Source organism: Ptychodera flava, chromosome 16, assembly GCF_041260155.1.
Source record: "Ptychodera flava strain L36383 chromosome 16, AS_Pfla_20210202, whole genome shotgun sequence".
NCBI classification, from domain to species: domain Eukaryota; kingdom Metazoa; phylum Hemichordata; class Enteropneusta; family Ptychoderidae; genus Ptychodera; species Ptychodera flava.
Genome location: NC_091943.1, coordinates 37,050,791 through 37,075,260, shown reverse-complemented (window position 1 = coordinate 37,075,260; position 24,470 = coordinate 37,050,791). Strand labels below are relative to the sequence as shown.

The 24,470-nt window shown below is 35.1% G+C and overlaps 2 protein-coding genes across 4 annotated transcripts in view; both read right to left on the bottom strand.

The window, feature by feature from the left end:
- The window catches only part of LOC139114741 (uncharacterized), a 162,928-nt gene that overhangs the window by 56,467 nt on the left and 81,991 nt on the right, over positions 1–24,470 (bottom strand). The gene's annotated exons all lie outside the window — the stretch shown is intronic.
- LOC139114740 (uncharacterized) overlaps positions 14,688–24,470 on the bottom strand; it is a 136,203-nt gene continuing 126,420 nt past the window's right edge. Inside the window, exon 22 of one of the 2 annotated variants that reach the window (XM_070676618.1) lies at positions 14,688–15,108. The gene's annotated coding sequence lies outside the window, so the exon portion shown is untranslated. The remainder of the gene's footprint in view (positions 15,109–24,470) is intronic. The other variant, XM_070676617.1, reaches the window with a different exon arrangement.

The window sequence follows — 24,470 nt, the reverse complement described above, 5'->3', positions numbered from 1 at the left end:
TTTTAATTAAAACACTAACACATGTTAACAATATGACTGTGGTTTGAAAACATCAAATTGTTTTCAATGATACAGAAAAGCCTACACAGAACACTGGTTATGAAATGGACATGTTTGTATCTTCATCAAAGCTTGTTTCTACTTTCGTTACAACATGGCACAATCATGGATAGAATTTTAATGTCAGCTGTACATTTATCAGCTTACATCAGCAACCTTCAGTCTTCTTAATATTCATCCCTCATGGCCACCGACACTATGTCAACATCTGTTTCTCTAAGCTGTGTTCTCTTCATTTTACAGTCATCATTGCATGCTAACTCCATTGTAGCTCTTACCAAATAGTGAACATGTAATACAGATATAAACTGCCTTTGAAGACTGGATATGTTCCAATCCAATCACACTCACATAGTCACCTCTGTCTCTATCTGTGTAGAAGGCTATATGTTTGTGTCTATATGTCTATAGCTGCATCTGTGCATTAATCTACATGTCATCTATGTATGAGCCAAAACTATGTCTATTTTTGCAATATATACAGAAAAACTGATTTTCACGCAAAGAACTTGAATCATTTCACTTTTTTTTTTCAGAAATGTCTATAACTTTCAACAAAGCCTAGGTAAACTGATTGGAGTACAAAGCATATATGGACTTGGTAATTTTGAATATTTCAAGATGTCCTTTGCAAATGAAGACAGTATTACACCATGTATGATCAGTTTTGATTCATTTCTTGTAGTACAATGGATCAACAAGCAAAAACAATATTAAACATTGATTGAACACAGAAAGTCAGTATGTGAAATGGCAAACTAGCAGACAATCTGTGGCAACTAACTTATTGACATTATACAATTGATAACTTCTTGACAACTTGACTGCCACTTCTGTACCTTTGTGAGTTTCAGTAATTATTTTCTGTGTCAATGTTACACATTTCCAAGAAATGTAACAAAGTCATCTATGTTAAATTTTTGTGATATCCATACAAGTTGAAAGATCTTACTGGCATATGTGAATACTTTTTACAAAACACTCCAGTTATCAAGTGTTCATTCCTAATTTGAGGACAGACAAACTACAATGTGATTAATAGCTAAACTGGAATTTTTTTAACAGCCAAATTTTGTGAAACATATCCTGTCTGATATGTTTATTTCCTATGCAATCTCAAACTCCCTTGACATAAACTTTGGATGGTTGTGATTCAATGTCTTTTTCATACAAACTATGATTTGTTACACTCTAGGTAGGCACTGTTCTGTCAGTTTCTTGATTTCTATGTTAAAAATACTAGAGATTTCGGGGGCCAAGACATGTACTAGTAATACTATACAACACTGTCCTGCACTGTAGCATGAAGCACTGAATGGCAAAGCAGTGTTATTTATGACATAGATGAGAATGTGGTAAATGGCAAATTGGATGTGTTTGATGGGATAGATGAAAATCCCTCTGTACATCTTGACATTGCATACACAAACAGGTACAAATGTGAAGATATACATGACTAGAGAAATCATAACATGCTACTACACAACATAGATTTTAAAAGAACATTGCAAAGTCATCAATGTAATGATAATAAATTTACACCAACTATTGGAACAGATGAATACCAAAGACCTAGTGATACTGTACAGCTGCCAAAGTAGACTTGGTTCAAGTCGGTGAATTAAAAAAAAATCATTTATAGTAGTTTCTCTTGCGTCTCTCCTATTTCGTACAAACCTATTCGGAATTTGGCAGCCCATGCGAGGATTTCCAAGCCATTGAATGCATTACCTTTGAGTCTGCACAGTATAGTGAGTTAGTTTCTGCCGGATTCACCGACTTGGACTTCTTGCAAAGTACCGGCGGCCAGACGGACTGAGTACACAGTGACGTCAAGCAAATACAAAATAACTGACAGCTCCAGCCATTATTATGGCAAATAAGGAGAACGCATGCTAATACACCTCTGCATATATTGAAAACTTTGTTGTCATCTCGATGTTGTGCAAAGCACAGTTACGAGTGCTAGACTGATACATAGCGGCCGCCACGTGGTATGCATACTATGCGGCCGCCGCTGTGTATCGAACCATAGCTAACCGTGGTGCAAAGCCAGCTGCACTTAGACATCAAGTACGTTGAGCGCTGGGCGAATATAAATGGCATCAAGTTCGTACATCAACCGGGTTTTACAACTGATTGGTCGACCGTCGCTAATCATGCGAGATTACCAAAGAAAGGTTGTTGAGAATTACATTGTGGGAAAAAATGTGCACCAACCGGCAATGGAAAATCACTGACATACGAGTGAGTTTATGTGGTTTTATGCACGTCTCGCTTGGGGTCAATAGGCAACTCCTCCCAATATCATGAATATGTAAAATCAGTGATGTCATAATAAAAACGTTGATAACAACGTCATCTCATGAATAATTTATAGCAACGCAGACCCTGCAGTAAAGCCAAGTCTGTGATTCCGGGTAAAACTCCCCTGTATAGTGTTCATCCCATTCATCGTGTCCACTCAACTCACGCGCGCGTTTCACATGAAAGCAAAATACAAATCATTGCGTTCACTCCACTCAAACATTCACAAATCACAGACTTGAACCAAGTCTACAGCCAAAGTAAAAAAATCCAACATGTAGGTTCTCATCAAATGATTCATTAAAAACTTTAGCAAACAACAACATACAAATATAGTATAATGGTGAAATTTCATGAAAATTGACAGTTGGTGTCGAATATAGTGAATATTTTGACATGTTCAAAGTATTTTCCATATTTTCATTGCAGCAATAGCTTCCTTTCAATATGTAATAAAAGTCTTGTTTTTGTCTCTGCTTTTAACGTAATCGATTTTACTGCGAAATCTTCTAATGTTTGGGACAAATTTTCAGTCTTGGGCTTCGTAGTTAATTGATTGATATTTTGAAAGCAGCTGAATAAAATAAGTTGTTTTCATTGAAGTCATAGAATACACAGGTACTCAGTATACAACTATGAACTGGTGTGTAAGCTGAGATATACTTCTAAAATTTGCACATTTTGAGGTATGAAAGAAGGATAGCACAAAGCATAGGTGACTCTTTGTCAGATGTTTTGTTTAAAACTATTTCTGATATTGCTCTTTCTCTAATTTATTCTCAACGAACATTGATTGAAAATGTTGGAAATGAAATGTTTGAAACGTTGAAACGTTTTTAGGGAGAACTGGAACTGGAAAACAGTGACACCAAATGAGTGCACTAAAACTTTATTTCAGCACATGCATTCAATGATGTGGATAACTGAGAAATGAATGTCGTGTCTACTTATACAATTTCAATTTCTTTTGAAAAGTGTTGTCATTTAAGTCTATAACCTTATTGCTAATTGTCAATTATTTTGAATTGGGTACCAATTTTCATTCTTAGAAATAATCTGATCAGTAATTGAGAATTATGAATGTCTGCACTTTTACTGATTTCAGTCTCCACTCCTGCATTCATAATTTTATTTCATTTGTAAATAAACCTAATCTACCTTTCTGATGGGATGTTATTTCCATAGAACACATTGTGTGAATATTTATCAGTTCAAAGGGTTTTCAATATCTTGTCCATCTGAAGTTTTTTCCTCAGCTACATTTTCATCTCTTTCCGGTCAGATAACATTTTGGACGTATCTGATGCACAGTATCCATAGCTATCTGAACTAGTAATACTAAGTATGTAGCTTGTACAGTGTTGGCCTTTATTGTAAAAATGTATCCACAGAAACTCTGAGCAGTGATTTCTGGAATCCTTGCTATAAACACAGTTAGGAATGAGCTGAAGCTTACATTTCCTCAAATAGAAATATGACTGTCTAACATTAGCAGGAATTCAACATACAATTCTCAATAATTCAAATTTGCACAGGAAGTTGTCACAACACGCATCTGTCCCTTGTTATTTACAGTGGACACTAAATACGGTACATCTGATACAGACATTATCAATGACTGCATCAGTAGGTTAACAACCAGGAATCTCCAAAGAATATTGAAACAGCAGGAAATGTTACCATATCTAAATCTGTCCCTACTTGAAAACCGTAGAGTTTCAACAGTACAAATACATATTAATACTTTACTCACTTCATTGTAGACCATAAAGTGAAAGATATCAAATATGAATATGAATATCACAAAGTCTTCATGAATATTAATATCCAGTTTTAATGTGAAACACGGCAATCAAATCACTGCAGCTATTAAAACTCTTTCGCACCAATTAGTCCTTCAAGTAACTGTGGGTACAGAATTGATTAAAGCTCTACATCAGTATCAAGAAATAGTATTTGTTAACATGTATATTATCCGATCTCAAAAAATTGTCTGCACTTTTGTTGTTATATTCATTTGAATCTTAAACGCCCTTTTCTGTATTTGTTTAAGACATCCTTACTAATTGAACGCAGTCTTATTAAATTAAAGACAAGGATGACATACCACTTGCTGCCTTTTAATATAATTGCAAAGTATATCTCGTAAATGCCTCTTTCAGCTGCATCCTGGGTTGTTTTTTTTCCACTTTACAGACAACAGTTCCAGTGACTGCACCATTTTTTACACAGAATATTGACAGTAGTTGAAGACAAGCAACTGTGCCATTTTTTTCACAATACAGACAGCAGTTCAAGAGCAGTGATATGCCATTTCTACTACACAGTTTACCCTGTTAGATTTTCCTTCGACCTACAACAAAATGTAAATTAAGTCACTGATATTCTTACAGAATAAAAAAAAACATCAGCTGGATCTTTCAGTCTAATATTCTCAGCTCTCGCTTGACTTCACTTGTCCTTCCACTACTTCTACTATGCTATCTGCCATACCATCTCAAACACTTGCCTTGCTTTCTACATTGAAATTATCAGATAAATTCTCCAGCTAGGGTTTATTGGACGTGTGGAGACTTTTTAATGATATTCAGTGTTAAAATGAATCAGCCTTATTTTCTTGTTTTCAGTGTGTCCTCTGATGTCTATCTCTCTAAACTTCATTTACAATGTTTATTATGAATGCCAGCAACAACCACTGGTGTCACTATATCACTGTTGTCTCTTCAGCTTGATTATCTCTAGAATGATCTCAAACAAATTCGGACTGATAGTCGTTATATAGTTCTGTAGCCCCCTAAGTATTTTTCTATTATATTTGTTATGTACAACATTAAATTTACAAAATGCTCTTAAAACTTATGTTGTGGTTGATTTTGTAAAGAATCCTTTCTGATTTGCTGATGAAGTTCACTGAATGCAACCTTTGAACAATATCAAAACATACTATGAAATTTCAAAAGAATCAAACAATTTTCAACACAGTAAATGTCTGATTCAATTTTGAATGCCAATTTCACAGTTTATTCTAATGGATAAAAGTACAGCTATATGATTAACACTTTGAGTGTTGTAATGTTTCCCACCAAAATTTAGAGCAACATTTTACGAATTTTTATGAATTTTTCAGTAAGTTTTTTGATAATTTTGGACCAGATGGATATCATGTTTCATTGGCTACAGTTTCTCATCAAAATTATGGCAAAAATCAGAAAAATATTTGACTGGGGTACATTGTATAAAGGCGACAAAAATTGACTTTGGCCCTCAAAGGGTTCATTGATCTACAAGTACTACCTGCAGTGTGAAAAAGGACTCTGTATAGTTCAAAGTTTGTTGGACACCATGTTGTTGCAAAAGACACCAGCTCTATGAACAAGGTAATTTTGCTGGCATCTGAACAGAAATTCAAAATAATTCCGCATCCACCTTGACCTTTGTGGATTTTATCAACAAAGATAAAGTGCTGGCCATCTTATGTTCTCTATACCATCACTATCATCAAAAATTATCATATACTAAGGCTTACAGTAGCTTGGATGCTCTTGCCATCATCAGTGGCGATGCCTTCCATTTACATGCTGGATAAAGGCTGATATTCATGGGAAAATTTGGCACTAAAAGAGGTTGCATTTGCCTAAATTTTGTCCTGTTCACCAGCAAAAACACTGAAGAGAAGAAGCTGCATTGCCTTTTCATTGACGTGCAAAGCTGCAGAGGCCAAACAAAACCATGCGTGTTTACGGTAGGTTCGATGGCTGATCAAACATGCACACATAGATACTGCCTTTTGGTATTTTCTTGTTCACAACAACATGCACGCCATTTAAAAAAGTGCTTGGGGGAAACTTTTATTTGTATCTGAAAGTTTGCCTGAATCTTACCGATGTACAAACTGAAGTGTTTGTTTTATAATGCAGTAAAAAGGGCATTGTCACCAATGGAACCTTTTTGAAGGGGTGAATTACTGAGTACAAATTGCGCAATTATGCCCTGGAGAAAACACTCCACTTCACATACCATGCCTGTTAACTGTCCCCTGCAGTTCACATAGCATGTTAATTGTCCATGATTGAAAGCATCACACACCTGGTATCTTCGTCTTGAATTCATACAGTTGTCCTTGTTCATTTTTTATATTGCTTTTATCCACACACCAATGCAGACCCGATTCTGAAATCGACTGCGCTCACTCTTTTCACAAAACCTGACGTCTCTACTTGCGCCTTGAAATGCGTTTCATAAATCTCACCAATTTAAACAATTGTATGATGCTTAATAATGTCTGTTTTATATGAATATCTATGAAGTTTCTTTGAAATCAGCAATTTTTAATAATTAGGATACACAGGTTTATCAGTACTTTGTTTCTTTGGTGCTGACACTTTTAAGAATGCTAACAAACTTGTAAAATTGTAGTGTTTGATAAACCTGTTGAAGAACTGTAGAGCCTGCAGATGCAAATTTTGTGACAAATCTACTATATGCATAATGAAGCAGTTAGACCAATACATTTGCAAATGGAGGCACAAGGTTCTATACTTTGCACGGGTTGTTTTCAAAATGTAACTAGATCATACTGGTTAAGTTTCACATCATGCATTAAACATTAAGAGAAGGCCATCCTTCTGAAAGCATAAGCTTAACGTAGATTTGTAATATTCATATTGCATTGCGAAGGCCCCTGTGACCAATTAATAATAAATATCAGTCATGATATCTTGTACAATAATCCAAAATATGGTTTTAATCGGTGAGCTGGTTTTCATAAGATAAATTGATCATACGAGAGTATTGCTTCTTATCACTTAAAATTCACATACTTATAATGAGTGGGACATATTATCAATTTAAGATTTATGGAGAGTTTTGCTAGAAACCAGTAGGATTTGTACATATATGAGTAGAAAACTTGTAAGGTGCAGTGTTAATAAAACTCAATCAGTGTCCACAGAATGTAGTTGATATCTCTATGCTGAACAGTTAATGTCATTACCACTATCCTAAAACATTACACTGCAGTGCAAAAAATAGAATTCATGTTACTTCCTCTCCTTCAGACATCAAACTTGCTTTGTTTCAGATCGGACTGTCATTTGAAGTATAAATGAACTTTCCATGCGATTGTGAAAATCTAGTCACCAGAAGAGATGTGACGCAGAATTTTAATGCAAAATAAATTTTCTGAAGCACAAGAGAATGTGAAAGATTATGAAAATTATTCCCACAGAGGCATTTGATAGTGAAAACTAAATGACATTGTATGTTTTTATGTCCATCATAATATCATTCACTGGGTTCTATGTAGATTTGGAAATCACTCTAGGGGACACTAAACACACAAAATTGATGAAGTAGTTGTACAGTAATGTGTCAATGCCTCATCCACTCCGTGTCTGATAAAACCTACTCCATGTCGCAATCATAGACAGTAGAGCGGAAAACTGACTTTGCTGTAATATATCTTGCATTACAGTTCAGCTGGCACTATTGTAAGTTTAAGGTGATTTCATAGATCTCATATCAAATTATTCATGTGTGGCCCAGCAGCATTGAATAAATATCAACAAGTCATCGTTGATGACACAGTCCCCGCTTGTCCATTTTGTTATAATCTTTGGTGTCTAGGTAGCTGTGGTCTAGGTCGCTGTGGAATGACATTGATGCAACGGGTGCATCAGGCCTGTGACTTGCATAATGAAGTAATCTGAGGAACGTTCAATAAATGACTCATCTCTGCCGGTAATGACCACTGAAGGAACTTTTGATTACATCACACATAACGATGCCCTCACTGCCTCTAGTGTCATGACGGCACATACTATACACATGGTTTGGTGGAATTTTCGAAATGCTATGGGATTGGGTATGTTGTTGTAATCAGCCATCAGCCATTTCGGATCATATAATGAAACAATTTAATGTGCACAAGAATGCAGCCATAGTATTTTATCTTCGTATCACGTTTGAACAAAATCAGTCCATCGAGGGACAGTGACCTATGTTTATGTTTCAAAGACATAAAAAAATCACACCAAAATTGAAATCAAATGGCTGTCTCTTGACCATATGGATCATAGCACAAAATTAGTAGACATGCATATGTATGCCATGGTACTTTATCTTTGTACCAAGTCTCAACAACATTGGTTAAGGAATATTTGCATATGATTAAGCCTAAAAGACATGAAAAAATCCAAAAATGACCATCGGGCAGAGATATTGGAAAAAAATTTACAATCTGGCAGCCATATTGGAACATGTCACGAAGTAAATTGACATGTATGCCATAGTGCTTGATCTTTGTGCCAAGTTTGTACAAAATGGGTGTAATGACCTTTGAATTATGCTTCAAAGACATGCAAAATTCAAACAAAATGGCAGTTCTGCAGCCATATTGGATCCTATCGCAAGGTTAATTGATACATGCATATGCATGCCATAGTACGTGCTTTGCCTTTGTGCCAAGTTTGAACAAAATCGGTTCAAGGATGTTTGAGTTACGGTTCAAAGACATGAAAAAATCGCAAACAAAATGGCCACCTGTCAGCCATATTGGATCATTTCACAAAATAAATTGGTGTTCATATGAAGGGCATACTATTTTGCTTTTGTGCCAAATTTGAACAGAATTGGTTCAAGAATGTCTGAGTTATGGTCCATAGACATGAAAAATCGCAACAAAATGGCCGCCTCACGCCCATATTGGATCGTATCGCAATATAATTTGACATGCATGTGTAGGCCATAGTGTTATGCCTTTGTGCCAAGTTTGAACAGAATCAGTTTGAGGATGTTTGAGTTATGGTTCAAAGACACGAAAAATTGCAAACAAAATGGCCGCCTCGCGGCCATATTGGATCGTATCGCAAACTTATTTGACATGCACATGTAGGCCATAGTGTTATGCCTTTGTGCCAAGTTTGAACAGAATCTGTTCAAGGATGTCTGAGTTATGGTCCAAAGACACGAAAAATCGCAACAAAATGGCCGCCTCGCGCCCATATTGGATTATATCGCAAAATTATTTGACATCCATAGTGTTATGCCTTTGTGCCAAGTTTGAACATAATCTGCTCAAGGATGTCTGAGTTGTGGTCCAAAGACATGAAAAATCGCAACAAAATGGCTGCCTCGCGGCCAAATTCAATCGTATCACAAAATAAATCGACGTGCATCTGTAGGTCATAGTGCTATGCCTTTGTGCCAAGTTTGAACAAAATTGGTTCAGCAGTGTCTGAGAAACTGTTGATGACGGACGGACGGACGGACGGACGGACAGACGGACGCACAGACGGGACCCAATCTATAAGTCCCCGCCGGACTTCGTCCGTGGGGACTAAAAAATACATTTACAGGCAGCTAGCTAACTGGTGAAAAAAAGCAGATTATATCAAGCTAAGATTTATTTTCTGAGGCCATCATTGTTTTGCAGATCTGAACTACAATATGTATTTATAATTAAATTACTCTGATCACAAAGACTTTTTCCGAACTGAAAATGATGGTGACAAGTAGGAAACATCTATTCTACATCACAAATCAACAAATAATTCATGTTTCAGGCAGAATACGCCTCTCAGATAGACATTTGGACTCCAGCATTTTGACAAAACATTTTTTAGTCTATAACTTGTGGATACTCATTTTCAAGCCTTTTAATGGTGTAGGAAAAATTTTCACCATTTTCACCATCATATTATTTTCCCCAATTTAAATACAGGGATGGCAGCCATTTTAAATTTCACGTATCAGTAAATGTTAGGTAATTTGTTTCTCTAGTACTGAACTGCATCTTGACCTGATTTTAATCCTTGATTTGATTCGGTGAGGGAATGGTTGAAGGTTTCATTGAGGAAATTTGAGCAAAAGTTTAAGTCTTTCACTTTTGAAGCGCATACTACCTTAAGACCCTGCCCCTCAAAGGGGCAAAGTCGGCCATTTTTCATGAATTTTGTTTGATACGATATTATACTATTTACATGAAACCATCTCAAAGATGAATTAATGGTCATGACCATTAATTCATTTTCACGATGGTTTCATTTAATTTGTCTAAAACCGGGGTCCAATATATGCATGGTCACCCATTTATTCAGTATCTTTCAACATGTCAAACAATATAAGAAGTATCTTGCATGAAACAAAATTCATGAAAAATGGCCGACTTTGTCCCTTTAAATAGCAGTAAATTAGCAGTATTGATGGTATTTCTGAAACACTTCAAATGATAATGATGTCCTACTACAACAGAAGAAATTACCAAACAGCACACAGTTATTAGAGTAAAGCCAGAGCCTCTACCAAAGGTGGGTACACAAGAGAATCAGGTACAATACATAACATATAGAATGAGACACTTGGCAAGTGTTACTAGTATGTAGAGTAAAGTGTACTGAAATTAAGTGTATATCCACTAGCAGTGAGGGGTATCACTATTATTTCAATATATGGGTTCTTATAGTGGTTCTTTCCATAGTTTGAGCACCAATTACAATTCAGCTGGCGTCATTGAAAATTAGGAGCGAGGAACTGAACACTGTAAATATGAGGTGAATGCCACACACAGTCACAAACACCGTACATAGTCATACACTGGTTGATGTGAAAATTTTGCCGAGTCCAGGACTTTGTCAGATTCTAGTTTTCAACTGTACAGCACGGAAGAACACATTTAGCCTTTTTGCTCATAGATGACCTTGGTGATAGCCACGTTTAAATGTCATTCTCTACTGATTTATAATGTAATGTTTTTTCTTGATAAATATTCAGTCTCCTATGTTCTAAAGGAAACAAGTAGAGAGATAAAACATGTCAGTTTACTACGGCTAATTGCTAAAGGGTATCAAAATAGCCAATATTAAGGTGAAATACACCTCAGGAACTAGTAGTCGGACTCAAATTTCTACAATACTTTTCTGGCTTAGTTTGTTAGGGTCATTTTAAAGCTTTTTTAGTAAAATTTTCATATTTTCCAACCAGATATGATCTAAAACTGCTCCTGTGTTTCAGTATAAGTGTTTGGTGTAATATCTGGTATTTGATGTTATATATTTACCGGTAGTGTCATATGCTATCATATCATTGCATCATCAGTTTATGTAGAAAGTATTTATTTGTTTTTGGGTAAGTCCTTCAGGTTTTATATGTCAAATTGTAAAACTCAATCAATATGAAAATTATAAATTAGTAGACACAATAACGCAAAATGTCTTTCACTATGCAAATCAGTAATTAGCTGAAGTAAAAATGCTAAATGACTTTCAATAATGTTGTACCATAGTGTCTTCAATGAACATCAAGTTTCATCAACTTTGGTCAGGTCCTTCTAGATACATAGCCCTAATTAGCAAAGTGTGTTAAATATGCAAATTAGTAATTGGACGATGAGGAAAAGTTCAAGGTTTTTCAAGTTTGAGGTGTCTACTAGTTTGAAAGTTTCAAAAGTGGATTCATACCTTGGAATCACAGGGAATGCAATGCACACTGAAAAGTCCAGGCCATACCAGTGTTAAGTTTTATCACTTCGTTCTATTTTCTCATTGCTGTGATCAACGACAACACAATATTACAAACCTACCCTATGGGTTTGTGGTATGATTGATATTGAAGAATTCAATATACCATGTACCACATAACTTTGATTCATCCCACTTAAAATGACGCCAGCTTGGGAAACAGATTGCTCATCAAAACTTTTTCATTAAAATACATGAAATATGCAAAGCATTAGAATTGCTTTCAAAAAATGTTCATTTTACCTAGGGTTTGAAAAAGTATGCAGATCACAATATGTCAGATTATGTCTTTCATGAATGTCTGTGTGATTTTCTAGACTCATTAAATATTCATAAAAGTATTACCACTGAGTTATGGTTTTATTAAATCAATATCTTCTTCAAGAAAACCAACTACTCAATGACTGGAGGTCTCCGCTGTAAACTCACAAGTGATGATTGCTCAACGTAACTCTCTATATATCTGAAGTCATTAAAGCTGCAAAAAGTAAAGTTGTGGGTGAATGATTCATTTCTAAATCAGACTCAAAGCAAAGCACAGCAGTTGACACTTTGACCCAGTTTGGACTCACAGCTGTCAAATTGCTATCTAATGATCAGAATATCTGAGTCTTGCTTTCATCTTGATATAATCAGATTGTAAACTCCCACGGTTGCCTGATGGCTCTACAACCCAATGGCATTCACAATATAAAGAACTAGATCTCACTCTCAGATTCAGCTTACAGCGTATGAATAAAGTTAATTAATGTCTTCACATCATTGTTCTCCTTGAATATTGACAATTCTGAATACAAATATCTGAAACAAAGTATTTTTAAAATTACCAAAGCTCAGGACTGTGCAATTGATTAAATACTCCAATACATGATATTAAAGTAACTACAAATACTCTTGTTTCATACATTTAGTGTTTCAACAGTCTCATCATAACTGATTATACACTTAATATTATTGGTATCCTCATGTTGCATATAGCTGCGAGCCGTTACATTGTAATTTCTCTTTCAAAGAAATGTCCCACTCACATTATAAGAAAAGGATCTAAGGGTAGCTAGATGACATTTACAGACTTCAATCAATGATCATTTCACAATGAAAGCACAAACTTAAGATATCTGCATGGTCATATCAAAACTTTTCAACCATCCAAGGGCACGATATGTCCTACAGAACACTCAGAGGACATGAAAGAATTTAACTAAATATCTGTCAAGATCAGCTGCCTGAGTAAGTGTTGTAATTATGAAAGAACTGTCGTCAAAACCATAGTAGGCATTAATTATTGAGACACTTGAGCATCAATTTCATCATTAACAACAGATTTACAATCCACAATAAGATTAATTCAGGATGTGTACTACCATAAATATTCAAGTATTTTCCATTTATCATCACTGATTGAGTCAAGGCTAGTTTATGTCTTTCCTGAGAAAAACACAAAATCTGAAACAAGGTGAGCTATAAGAAAGTCAGATCTGTGTTACATTACAATACAATTCAACTGAAGGTAAGGCCTTGATGTGGAACAACTCAAATCAAAGATTGATTCATAAGAATACAGTATGCTGTAAATATTCACAGATTTAAATTCACAATATCCCGATGACACGGACTGTATCATATATTTATTTTTTAAGAATACATTACTGATCCTTAGAGATTAGGTTGGCCAATCACACTGTACAACTTTTGAACAGTGCATTGTATCAACTTACATTAAAACCTGACAAAGCCATAAACTGAAATTTTATCATGGAAAATAGACCATATCATTTTATCATTTGTGAGGTTTTAGTTTACATTTATGAATATATTAATGATTTTCAATTCACTATTTTTACTGATGCTAAATATTCATCAACTGAAGCAACTAATCAGTGAAGTGAGTGGCACTGACAAATCAAACCAACTACACAAGCTATGATTAAGATTACAATAATTCTTTCCTGAGCAGAGAACACTGTGGGAAAGACAAGAGTGAAAGTGAATAGAATAGCCATTGATCAATGCTGACTGCTTGCTTGGCTCAGAGATCTACTCTAGGCTGCTATCTCTAGGCTATTTACTGACATGCTGTGTTAATGCAAAGAAATAGAAATTCACAACTCGATAATTGACCCCATTGCAAAAATTTTCCAGGAAGGCCGCTGGCAACAACAGTATTAACAGTCTCTCCCACTGTAAATTGTAAACATGTAGTTATAACAGAGTTCATACAGAGGTCCTAACACACACAAATTTATTTTTTTTTAATTTTTACACTTAGAATTTAATAATTGCTACAATGTACACAGATTTCCACAACTTGAAATGTAGTTGTTGCTATAGAAAAGTTACTGGACTTAAAATTGTCATTTTCAAATTGATTTCAAGTTGATTAGGCAGGCATATTGGGTGAATTGTCCATCTTTTGGCTGGGTAACTCGTCACTGTATCGCAAAAATACACTCTGCAAACCATATCCTACGTAGGTTTATCTTTCCCCTGTGACAGTATTCATTAAAAATTGCCAGAAATTCTTTATAGATGCATGGGTACATATTCTCCTTTGTTTCATGACCTCTACTTGAAAATCACCCTTGTTTAAATTACTGTTTCTTTACAAAATAAATAAATTACTTAGGACACATTATTTCATGAAAACCAGTCTCTCTGCAGATGGCATAAATTGTTCTTAAAGCAAATTTCATGAGCAATTTTATGGAAAGGTGATTGCCATTGCTACATGTATTAATGATCATGCAAACACAAATTTATTACCAGTATGTCATATTTCTTTTATAAGTAAATGAATTCATACAGATTGAAGATGGCTAAAAAAATAGAGTCATCATTCCATGTAAAATTAAATGATGAACTGAAATTCCCTACAGAGATTTAATGTCATAATCCATGTTTAGTCAGGGATTGGATTTTATTTGACAGAATTTGCCGATCTTTCCATAAATATAGCTCTACCTGAATACCATTCTCTAGCTTGTTAAATATAGACAGAAAGATAATATAATTTGTGCTGTAGATAAAGATGACTGCAGTATAGATTTTCATGAGAGTAATGCCTTTCTAGTTCAGACTCAGAATGTTGCCCTGGGCAAATCAATGAAACACCTAACAAAAAAAAAAACCTGGCTTACATACACATATGCACGTACTTGCAAATAGAACTTGAAAAATTCATCTGATGTATTGTATGAGCGATGCACTTGCTGTCGTGTGTTACATTCTACAGAAAACAATAAGAAATTGAGATAGTACAGTGGATTTTAATTTTATAATGCTTACTTGTAAAATATTTTTAATATAGATATGTTAGGTACATGGTAAGAACTTTATTGTGAAAAACATTTCTCGTGGCAGTATAGCTGTGACTGTTTGTTGATCACAATTTTTTTTCAAGTGGAAGTATGAAATTTTAGTTAGGGACAGTCATGATAAAAGCATTTTCTTTTGGAATTATTGCGTAAAAGTACACCTTAATGTGGCCCATGAAATCTCCAAGTACATGATTAATAATGTTGATATAGAATAGATACTGTATGCTTCCATTTTTACAGTAAAAGTCACAGTAGCACCAACAACACATTACTAGCACTATTGCTAGACGCTACTGTTTGTTGTCACAATGAAAACAACAGTGCAACCTATTAAATATGCTATTAAAGGTACATGGTCACCGTAAATTTGTATATTCCATACATGGTAAAGTGGCAGGGCTTAGCGTATGACCCCGTAACACCTGTAGCTGTCAGTCCTCCATATTTGATACGTCAAAGTTCATAGAGACGAGGCTACAAAGTATGCCATGGCTGGTCGTGTGGGGGCGCCCTTTTTAAAAAGCGGCCACCCGTGCAAAATCTGTTATTGGCTATTAAAAAACAGGTGACCAAATACCTTTAAATATCTGTTGTGTTCAAAAATACACCACAATGACAGTTTGATTAAAGTTTAATCAGACTGTAGAATACAACATCACAGCAATTTTTATAGCTGTCATTAACTGCAGTCTATTATTTCAAAGTGACCATTAAATTTAAATTCCATATGGGGACAATAATAGTTGTCAGTTGGAGGATATAACATTAATAATGGGAAATATAAACACCCATAAAATACACAAGGATACAGTTGTTCATGTTGCAACATATTGCACTCTTTCATCAAATTCTAGGCTGGTGCTGGCTAGGCTTGTGCTGGCTAGAAAGCCAGAATTCATCAGGGTAATGAGCTTATTTGTTATCTATACAGATTCTGCATAATACCATTGAGGATGTCCATCTGCAAACTTCAACCAAGTATGCACAGCACAAGATAGCAAAACCCTTGAAATAAGTCATGATGACTGCTGTTGCACAATTTTGTATTTTGCACTGCCATGTAAATATGGATGCCTTTTTGCCATGGTGGCCACAAAACATGCTTGGGATGGGCATGAAAGAATAGCATTGGAGTTACGTCATTATTATATATCCCCAATTATGGCACACATCCTGGGTGATGATAATATGTAGCTCCATGTAGCTGTGCCTCAATGAGTCATGCTGGGACACAAGTTACACACTTCTTACTGCACATTTCTACACTTGAGTTTTGTCACAATCAAATGAGCAGTTTTATGCCTTTGACAGAAACCTTGTGCATGATGCTAAATGAAAGTTTTGAGTTATCATATCAAAACTGCAGAGATGTTCTGGACAAATTAAGTTCATTATCAACAGTGCACCTAAAATGGTAAAATATTATGATAAATAAAAGCAACATACATTGTATTCATCCTGCCCACATGGTCAGGTGGTTTATCCTGCCCACATGGTCAGGTGGTTTATCCTGCCCACATGGTCAGGTGGAATACAGATAAAATGTTAACAAATAATTTCACTCTTACATTTTTTTCTGTCACTTGAGAGCAAGGCTCCCTGCATTATAAAAGTTGTTGAATCAATTTGTTTACGTTGTCTTGGAAAGCTTAACCATCACAATCAAAAGGTTCATTTACCTCATTCTTAACTTTACCTCATTGTAAACTAGCAACCTTTCTTTGTCTTTGTCATTTTCCATAAAATAAGGAGATATACAAACTCCCCCAAAGTGCAACATTGTAATGGAATATTGTTAGTTGAGGTAACATTTATAATTCGGAATCATAATCACAAATTTTGACTTTCTGGCATGATAGCAGTGTTTTACTTTGTGATTATAATGTATGTATTTTCTCAGCAAAAAGCCTTTTTCTGATCTTTACATGCATTATTTAATATGTGATCTAAAATTATGCATAGAAGTTCATGATATACATAAGAAAACATAAGAGAGTTATATATCCATATTTAGAGTGTCCAACATGATTTTCAATCGGTGCAATTTAGATATGAAATGAAATCACACAATTTAACTGTCTACTGATTTCTTTTGATCTTGACTCAATTTTTGAGCTTTTACTTTATCAGTGACCTAAATTATGAAAGTATATATTTGTACCAAAGGTTAAAGTTTGATTATTTTTGATGAGATGATTTGGAAAACCTAAACAGATTCAGATTTACTGATAAACTTTAGACTTTGACACATCCATGTAATATATATGAAAGCATCAAATTAGTTGTATCTTTCAATGTGGCCTAATTTAACCTAAGTGTATGATTAAAGCAGACTCAAATTTCTTTCTGAGCATTACGGAAAAATGAATCTGGGATTTATTACATTGCTGCAGGTTTGATGTATATAAGTTCACTGAAAATTTATGAATATTTTGTAGGCATATTTATGAAGCAAATAGTTCATCAACTACCGGGTAAATAACCAGTCTGACATTTGCATAGTAATTGACATTTCATTTGAAAAGTACGACAACTTTTTGAGTTAATTTCCTGTGGTTCAATATTCCCGGATTCAGGCCTAACAGTGTTGACAGACTTTTCAAGAAAAGGTTTTAGAAATTTTTGCTTCATGAAAGAATAAATCGGACAATAGGAATGACAAACAATTTGTATCACACAAATAATGACCACTTCAGGCTGTGTACGGACCATGCTAATCTATTTTGTTTTCAGTTGTTCAGTGACTATTACATAAAATATTAAATTTCATAGAAGTGTTGCCACTGGATAAGGTCTGCCTATAATTCATTGATCCATAGTACCCCAACACCTTAGTGTTTGTTGATAAAGATACATGATAGCAATCCTCCACTAAGTTATTGGCAGCTTCGCCAGGACAATCTGAGCACTGCTGTCAAAAAAAAAAGAATCATAAAACAGAAAACCATTTCAGATGCTCAATTGAAGTGAAATCTCTTCAGCAGTGATCCACTTATTAACATTTATGGATGAATTTGTGGACAAACAAATGTCTTTTAAATCTCAGCTTGAAATATCTATGCATTAATGCTCTCACACATAATGCTTAAAAAACACCATGGGTATTGACTTAGCTGTTTTACCACTTGCAATGAAATGAGTACATTTATTGCTAAATATGCATTGCATTTTACTCCCCTAAAACATTCCCTTTATCACATAACAGCATTAGGAGCAATAATGTACATGAGTAAACCTTTGGAACCCTGAAGTACATTTATATTCCGACTGTCATCTATTGATTTACCAGTTCAATATTCCTACATGATATCCTTGTCAACCTCCATAAATTTTCATTAATTCATTTGTATGTCGGAAGCTTAGATGTAATATTACTAGCAAAGGTAACTGGGATACAGCTGTGATCACATTCAACTTGTTTTCAGCTAATGGTTCAAATTGATAAAAATGAAATTATGACAAGGCTTACAAATGCAGCAGTAATATATTGCTAAATTAATCTTGCTTTCTTTGACACACAAGGTAGGTATTATGTACATCAAAAAAGAAAAGCTGAAAAAATTAGGCTTCCCTATTTCTTCACTTTTTGCTACCAGAGAGAGATGCCTCTCATGTCCCTTTTAAGAGTGTCATTGAGAAAACCTTCCTCTCATGTCCCCTGTAAGAGCGTCATTAAAAAAAAAGGTTCAAGGTATGAGCCTAGTTCCTAGGTAGAAGGTGTAAAAATAATGTGAAAACTGAAGTTGATGAGAGCGGTCAGGACTATATTTAGCTTTACAGATGCTGTAGAACATCTATGTGGGCAGCTGTATGTACACAAGGAGCTATTCACAATCTACAATGATCACATGATGGAATAAGCATGTTGCCATGGCAACACATTCTTGGAGAATTATTCCTGAATGTGACAGAAGAAAGATCCATTTGATGCCTAGCTGATATGTCTCCTCTTCTGTAAAATGATTCAGCAAACAGTAACAAAGGTCCCTGGATTTTGAATTGCATAGCCAGCAACTATACTGTATTGTAGAATGTACATGCTTTCTTACTGCAAGTGTGACAGATGTCAAAATTGCCAAACAACCTCTATTGACATATACCTAGATTCACGTACCCATGTAAACCTACAGGAAAAGGCGCTCTTACAGGTGTGTAATAAGTTGCCGTATCACGCCCAGGCACACTTTGCCCAAATAAGGTAGTGTGCGCGCTTTTTCGAACTTTTTCATTGTCGTTGCTACGCGCGTTGCTATCCACGTACATTCCATTCGAAAGCACGTCAGCGCAAGATTCGAGCCCGTTTCTATGCGCTTCGCTCGTAGTTTTGAAGCAAACTGTAGACAGTTCGAATCTATTCCCATCAAAATTTGTTTAAAACAAGTGCTTGATAGTCTCCTCTCAATGTTTTGCTGAGCAAGTGTATTTTAACGAGCAGGATCAACTACCCATCTTTGCTCATTCTGTAGTGACATTGGCCTTCGCATAGAACAAGCTCGTGACGCGTTCCACAACAGAACAAATGACAACATCGTACATATTAATCCGCAAAGTTGTGTGGCTCATGTTTTTTTAATTTACGCCAATAACTTTAACAAATTTTATTGATAAATACTGAAACATATCACAACCGTTCAATAAGGTATACGATAAAACCTTTACGGCCCAGATACGGGTTTGGCGGACCTCGGTCGTACGGCGTACGGGCCCTCGCACGCTCGGGCCCTTCCGCCATACAACCTCGGTCCGCAAAACCCGTATCAGGGCCGTAAAGATTACTATTGACATGTAAGTCTCATGGAGCTTGGCACTGTTAATACACCTTTAATTTTCATCATACACAGTATGATATTTTGAAAATGCTGTGTATTTCAGTAATAAGGATAAGAGGAGAGTTGAATAGCACATTTTCATAAGGCACAACTCAGAGATCGGCTGGTAAATTGTTTTTGTCTTTCAGTCAAAATGAAAGCCCTACCATTCATCAAAAGATTTTTAATGAAACCCGTTGAATAAAAGAATGTATGAAAAACTTTTGAAATTGATACAGGGAGAATGCCTGTATGTATATATAAGTTCATCTGTTTTAAAAAAACTAAAAATAAAGTTTTGAAAAGTTTGAAGATTACGTTTTTTGAATGCATTTCTAAACTTCAATATTATCGCATTTCTCATTTATTTCCTTCACTGACTATGTCAATATGCTATACTGAATTTATATCTACAGGCTTCCTCCTATGTTGCAAACTTTTTACAATGATTCAGTTCATTCAGATGGGCTTTGTTTTGCGTTGGTTTGGGGGAGCAAGTTGTTTATTTCTCCTCTGTTAACAAGATAGAACTATGGTCAGAAAGAGAACCATACTGTAGGATTGTTCAAGTTGTGATGTGTGCCCAATGACAGCCATGCACAGTGATCAATTTGATTTCATCAGTCCAATCAGGAAAGCTGTTATAGTTTTCCGGCGGGCAATTAGTGGGGACCAATAAGATGTTATATTATGGCAATCACTTGTTGAAGGAGTATTGCCCAATAAAAGACTGCCCATTAGGTTAGATTACATACCAAGACATACTTTCATATCTAAGCCATGTTATGACAGTGTATAAAAGTTTGGATTATGCTTAATGTTTAAATCCATTATACAATAGTCTGCATTTATTTGAATAGCAAGAAGCTCTATACAGAAACCCTGTATTTTGTCTTTTATAGAACCAATAAAATATCAATTGCCATGAAATTTTTCAGCAAAAAATATGGACCAATTAGAAGCAGCATGTCTTTCAGTGACATTTATGGAAATCTCTAATGAAAGCCATGTTGCGAAAGAAGATGGGTATTGTGCAGTATGGCCGACATTACCTTATATGTCATGTTTCAACAGTCTCTTAATGTACTGGTATGACTGAACAGAAGATACAATACAGTAGTCTGTTTGACAGACTGTGTGATCTAATCACCAGCACTATGAGATTATGATGTAAAGCCACATTTCAACAGAAACATATTAACACCCATGTTACAGCATATTCTTCAACATAATATTAATAATGTCAATGTTTGGGCATATTGTAATGTTTTTCTCTGCTAGTATCAGCTAGCTGTATGGTCCTACTGTAGATTGAAATGTGCAATGTCATTGTGGCTGTTATGACATCTCACCAGGAGTTACTGTATCTCAAAAGTTCTTTCAGATAATGTAGCAAAGGCTGTGTGTAATGTTGTAGACTTTCATATGTAGCGATTGCAGCTGTTTTTGCAACAATTGGCAAATTTGAAATCTATGTGATGGCATTTATTTTGTCCTCATTGTTTTCCACACTGATGGGTCAAGTCTGATAATGTCATCCAGTAACATAGTTACTATCCGTTGCTGATCCTTGACAAATGAAATGCACTTTTGCTTTGTAAAACATTACATTTGGTGTCTTTTAGTCTAGCTACTGAGTTACAAAACCACGAAAAAGACTGTGTACTGCTTCATATGTGAGAAAGTCTTTTGCTGCTGAAAATATCAAATTCATTATGCTTGTTTGATACTTTGTGACTGTTTCTGTCAGCGTTGGAGTGATACAATAATTCTGTCCAAGAAACCTGTAGATATCAAATAATTGCTACATGATTTGACTTTATGGAACAACTACCGTGACTTGGATACTGTTCAAAGTAGACTGCATGTATTCAATGTGCAAATCTGATGAAACTATTGAGAAAAGAGCAGTTACACAATATTTAATATCTTGTGTATATTTAAAACTCAACACAGTCATCAGACATAATGTATTTCTATGGCCGCATCTTGCCCTTCATTCTTTATTTGATTATGTAGTACATTTTTGCTGAGTGTATTCATCCCCTGAAGCAATAACAAAATGCTGTTGTAAAAACAAATAATGTGTTGATTGCCGAACTCGCATCTGAATCGCTTTGGCTTTGAGTATTCATCAGAGAGAGAAAGATTAAAAGACACTCTGCCATACGTAAGATGTGTTTATTCATGTAGAATGTATCATTACCTATTATAGTAAGTGTTGTGTGTAATGATTCTTGGCAAGGCACACAGGTGGTTTGACTCGTTTCAATTCCAATAAATCACCAGTAATTAATACTACCATGTTTAATAGTGGACAACATTGTGCATCTCCACTAATTCTCTGCAGAAAAATCAATATTACTCTAGAAATTCAATGGGCAATGCAAGTGAAAATTTCTTCAAAAGTTATAATTTGATTGATTTTTCAAAATCCTTGCATAAAACGTTAAACTTTTAAAGTGAACTCTTAATTATTCAGTAAACATGGACTAAAACAAAACAGCATAATTCTTTCCTGCCCAGGGTGCTAAGCACATCTAGGCTTTAACAATTATCTTTTTTAACAACGACCGGTTATCAAATTATGACAAGCAATAAAGAGTTGTCAGCCAATACCATTAAATATTCATAAAAGTGGCAGCTAATGAGTTTTAATTACACCATACTCCTACGAGTGGATTACCCATAATCATCAACTGTTGATAAATTATTAAATTCAAAGCGTCAAAATTACAAAGTTTGCCCATAAAATTTCCAAACAAACATGATAGCAGAGGATGTGCTGGTAGAAATGCAACACAAATGTCTTCATTACTAAAATGCATTAAAGCTATTGAAAAATCATTCGTACCATGTCACATGTACTTTCCAATTATTCTTTATTTCAACACTGGCAGCCAACTAGCCGATTTTCAGAAACTGTATCAATACATTTAAATATGCTATTCTGACATATTATGCAAATAAATAACATTTGAAGGGTAAAATAATAGTTGTTTGTAACTGCCCTGCCGCTATGATTTACATGTTCCCCTCTAACCAAGAGGTTTTCCTATTTCCCACATCCCAGTAGGAAATCTCATGCCTCCCCTTCCCCCACCCAAAATATTCCCCACTGTCCTCTCCCCATTACAGTTAAAAGTTTCCAATGCCATCTCTTTGCTTTTCTCCTGCCCATTTGTAAACTGCCCAAAACAACCGAATCATACTTACTGCCAACCCATTTGGCCCTTTTTAAGTTCCCCACTGAGCAGTAACACCGGCTAATGACAACACACTGTCTACCAAACTGTTTGTACAGGAAAACAATACCGCCTGCCCACTTGCTAAGAAATTGCACATGAACAGATTTTTGCGCAAAGAGCTTTGTTGACTGCCCCTGTTCCAAAAATTATTACTGTCTGAGATTTTCAGTTCATTTTTGAATTTTACAAATAAAATGTTTTGCCATCAGTTGGTGATTTTTCATATGTTGAATAACATGAAATGACCACCATTTTTGATTTGTTGCCATCGGTACAAATCTGCAGGTACAGAAAGAATGTGTACATCTACAAACTGTCTTTTAGCCAAACTTGCTACGCTTATACATAAGCTGAATGAGCAGCAACTAAAAACCTCAATCAGTCGCTATGAACTCCCAACTCAGTCATTTCAGACTGATGGTTACAAATTCTACAGTACAGCATGGTCTATTTATAGAAAACTTGAATGAATGTTTTGCATGAACACCATCATGAATTTCCCAAGTGAACCTGATAACTTACCTTTTTCCCTGAAGATCTGAGATGCTTTATCTACTATTTTTACACGTACATCATTGGAACAGACGGTTAAACAAGAAATAGCTACCAAATAGTACTTGTCATGATGAAATATCACATTCTACTGTACAAAAGAGACCACAGAATATTCGTATAGCATTCGTATAGTATAAATCTTACATGTTATGACTAAATTTATCATTTTTAAATTGAAGTTTATTCTATAATTCCCTTCCCTGGCAAACAAAATTGTTACTTTTTATAGTTGTTTTGTGAAAGCTTGAGTGGTCTTATTTTTTAAATTTTTTTTACAGTCAGCCATCAAAAGGTACACAATGTGTTCTTCCATGTCTTTTCTATGGCTTGGTATTTTCTGAAGATATTCAAGTTCAGAATATGGCCAAAGTTAAAAAAAATATGTTTTGTTGTATTGCAAACAACATTAATTTAGACGTTGGAAAAATAGAAGATTACGCACTGTTTGACAACCAGGCCATTACATCACCAACATACACAAAGAATATCACAGCAAGTAGAACTGTTACAGTTTTTTGATGTAATTTTAAAATTAAATTGAACAAAGTACATGGTGTCCAGAGCATCAAGCGATCTAGTGGCAGACACAGCTCCTTAAGACAATTTAGATAGTAGGTGTAGGCCAGTCTGTCAATTAAGGAAATCATATGAACATAGGAA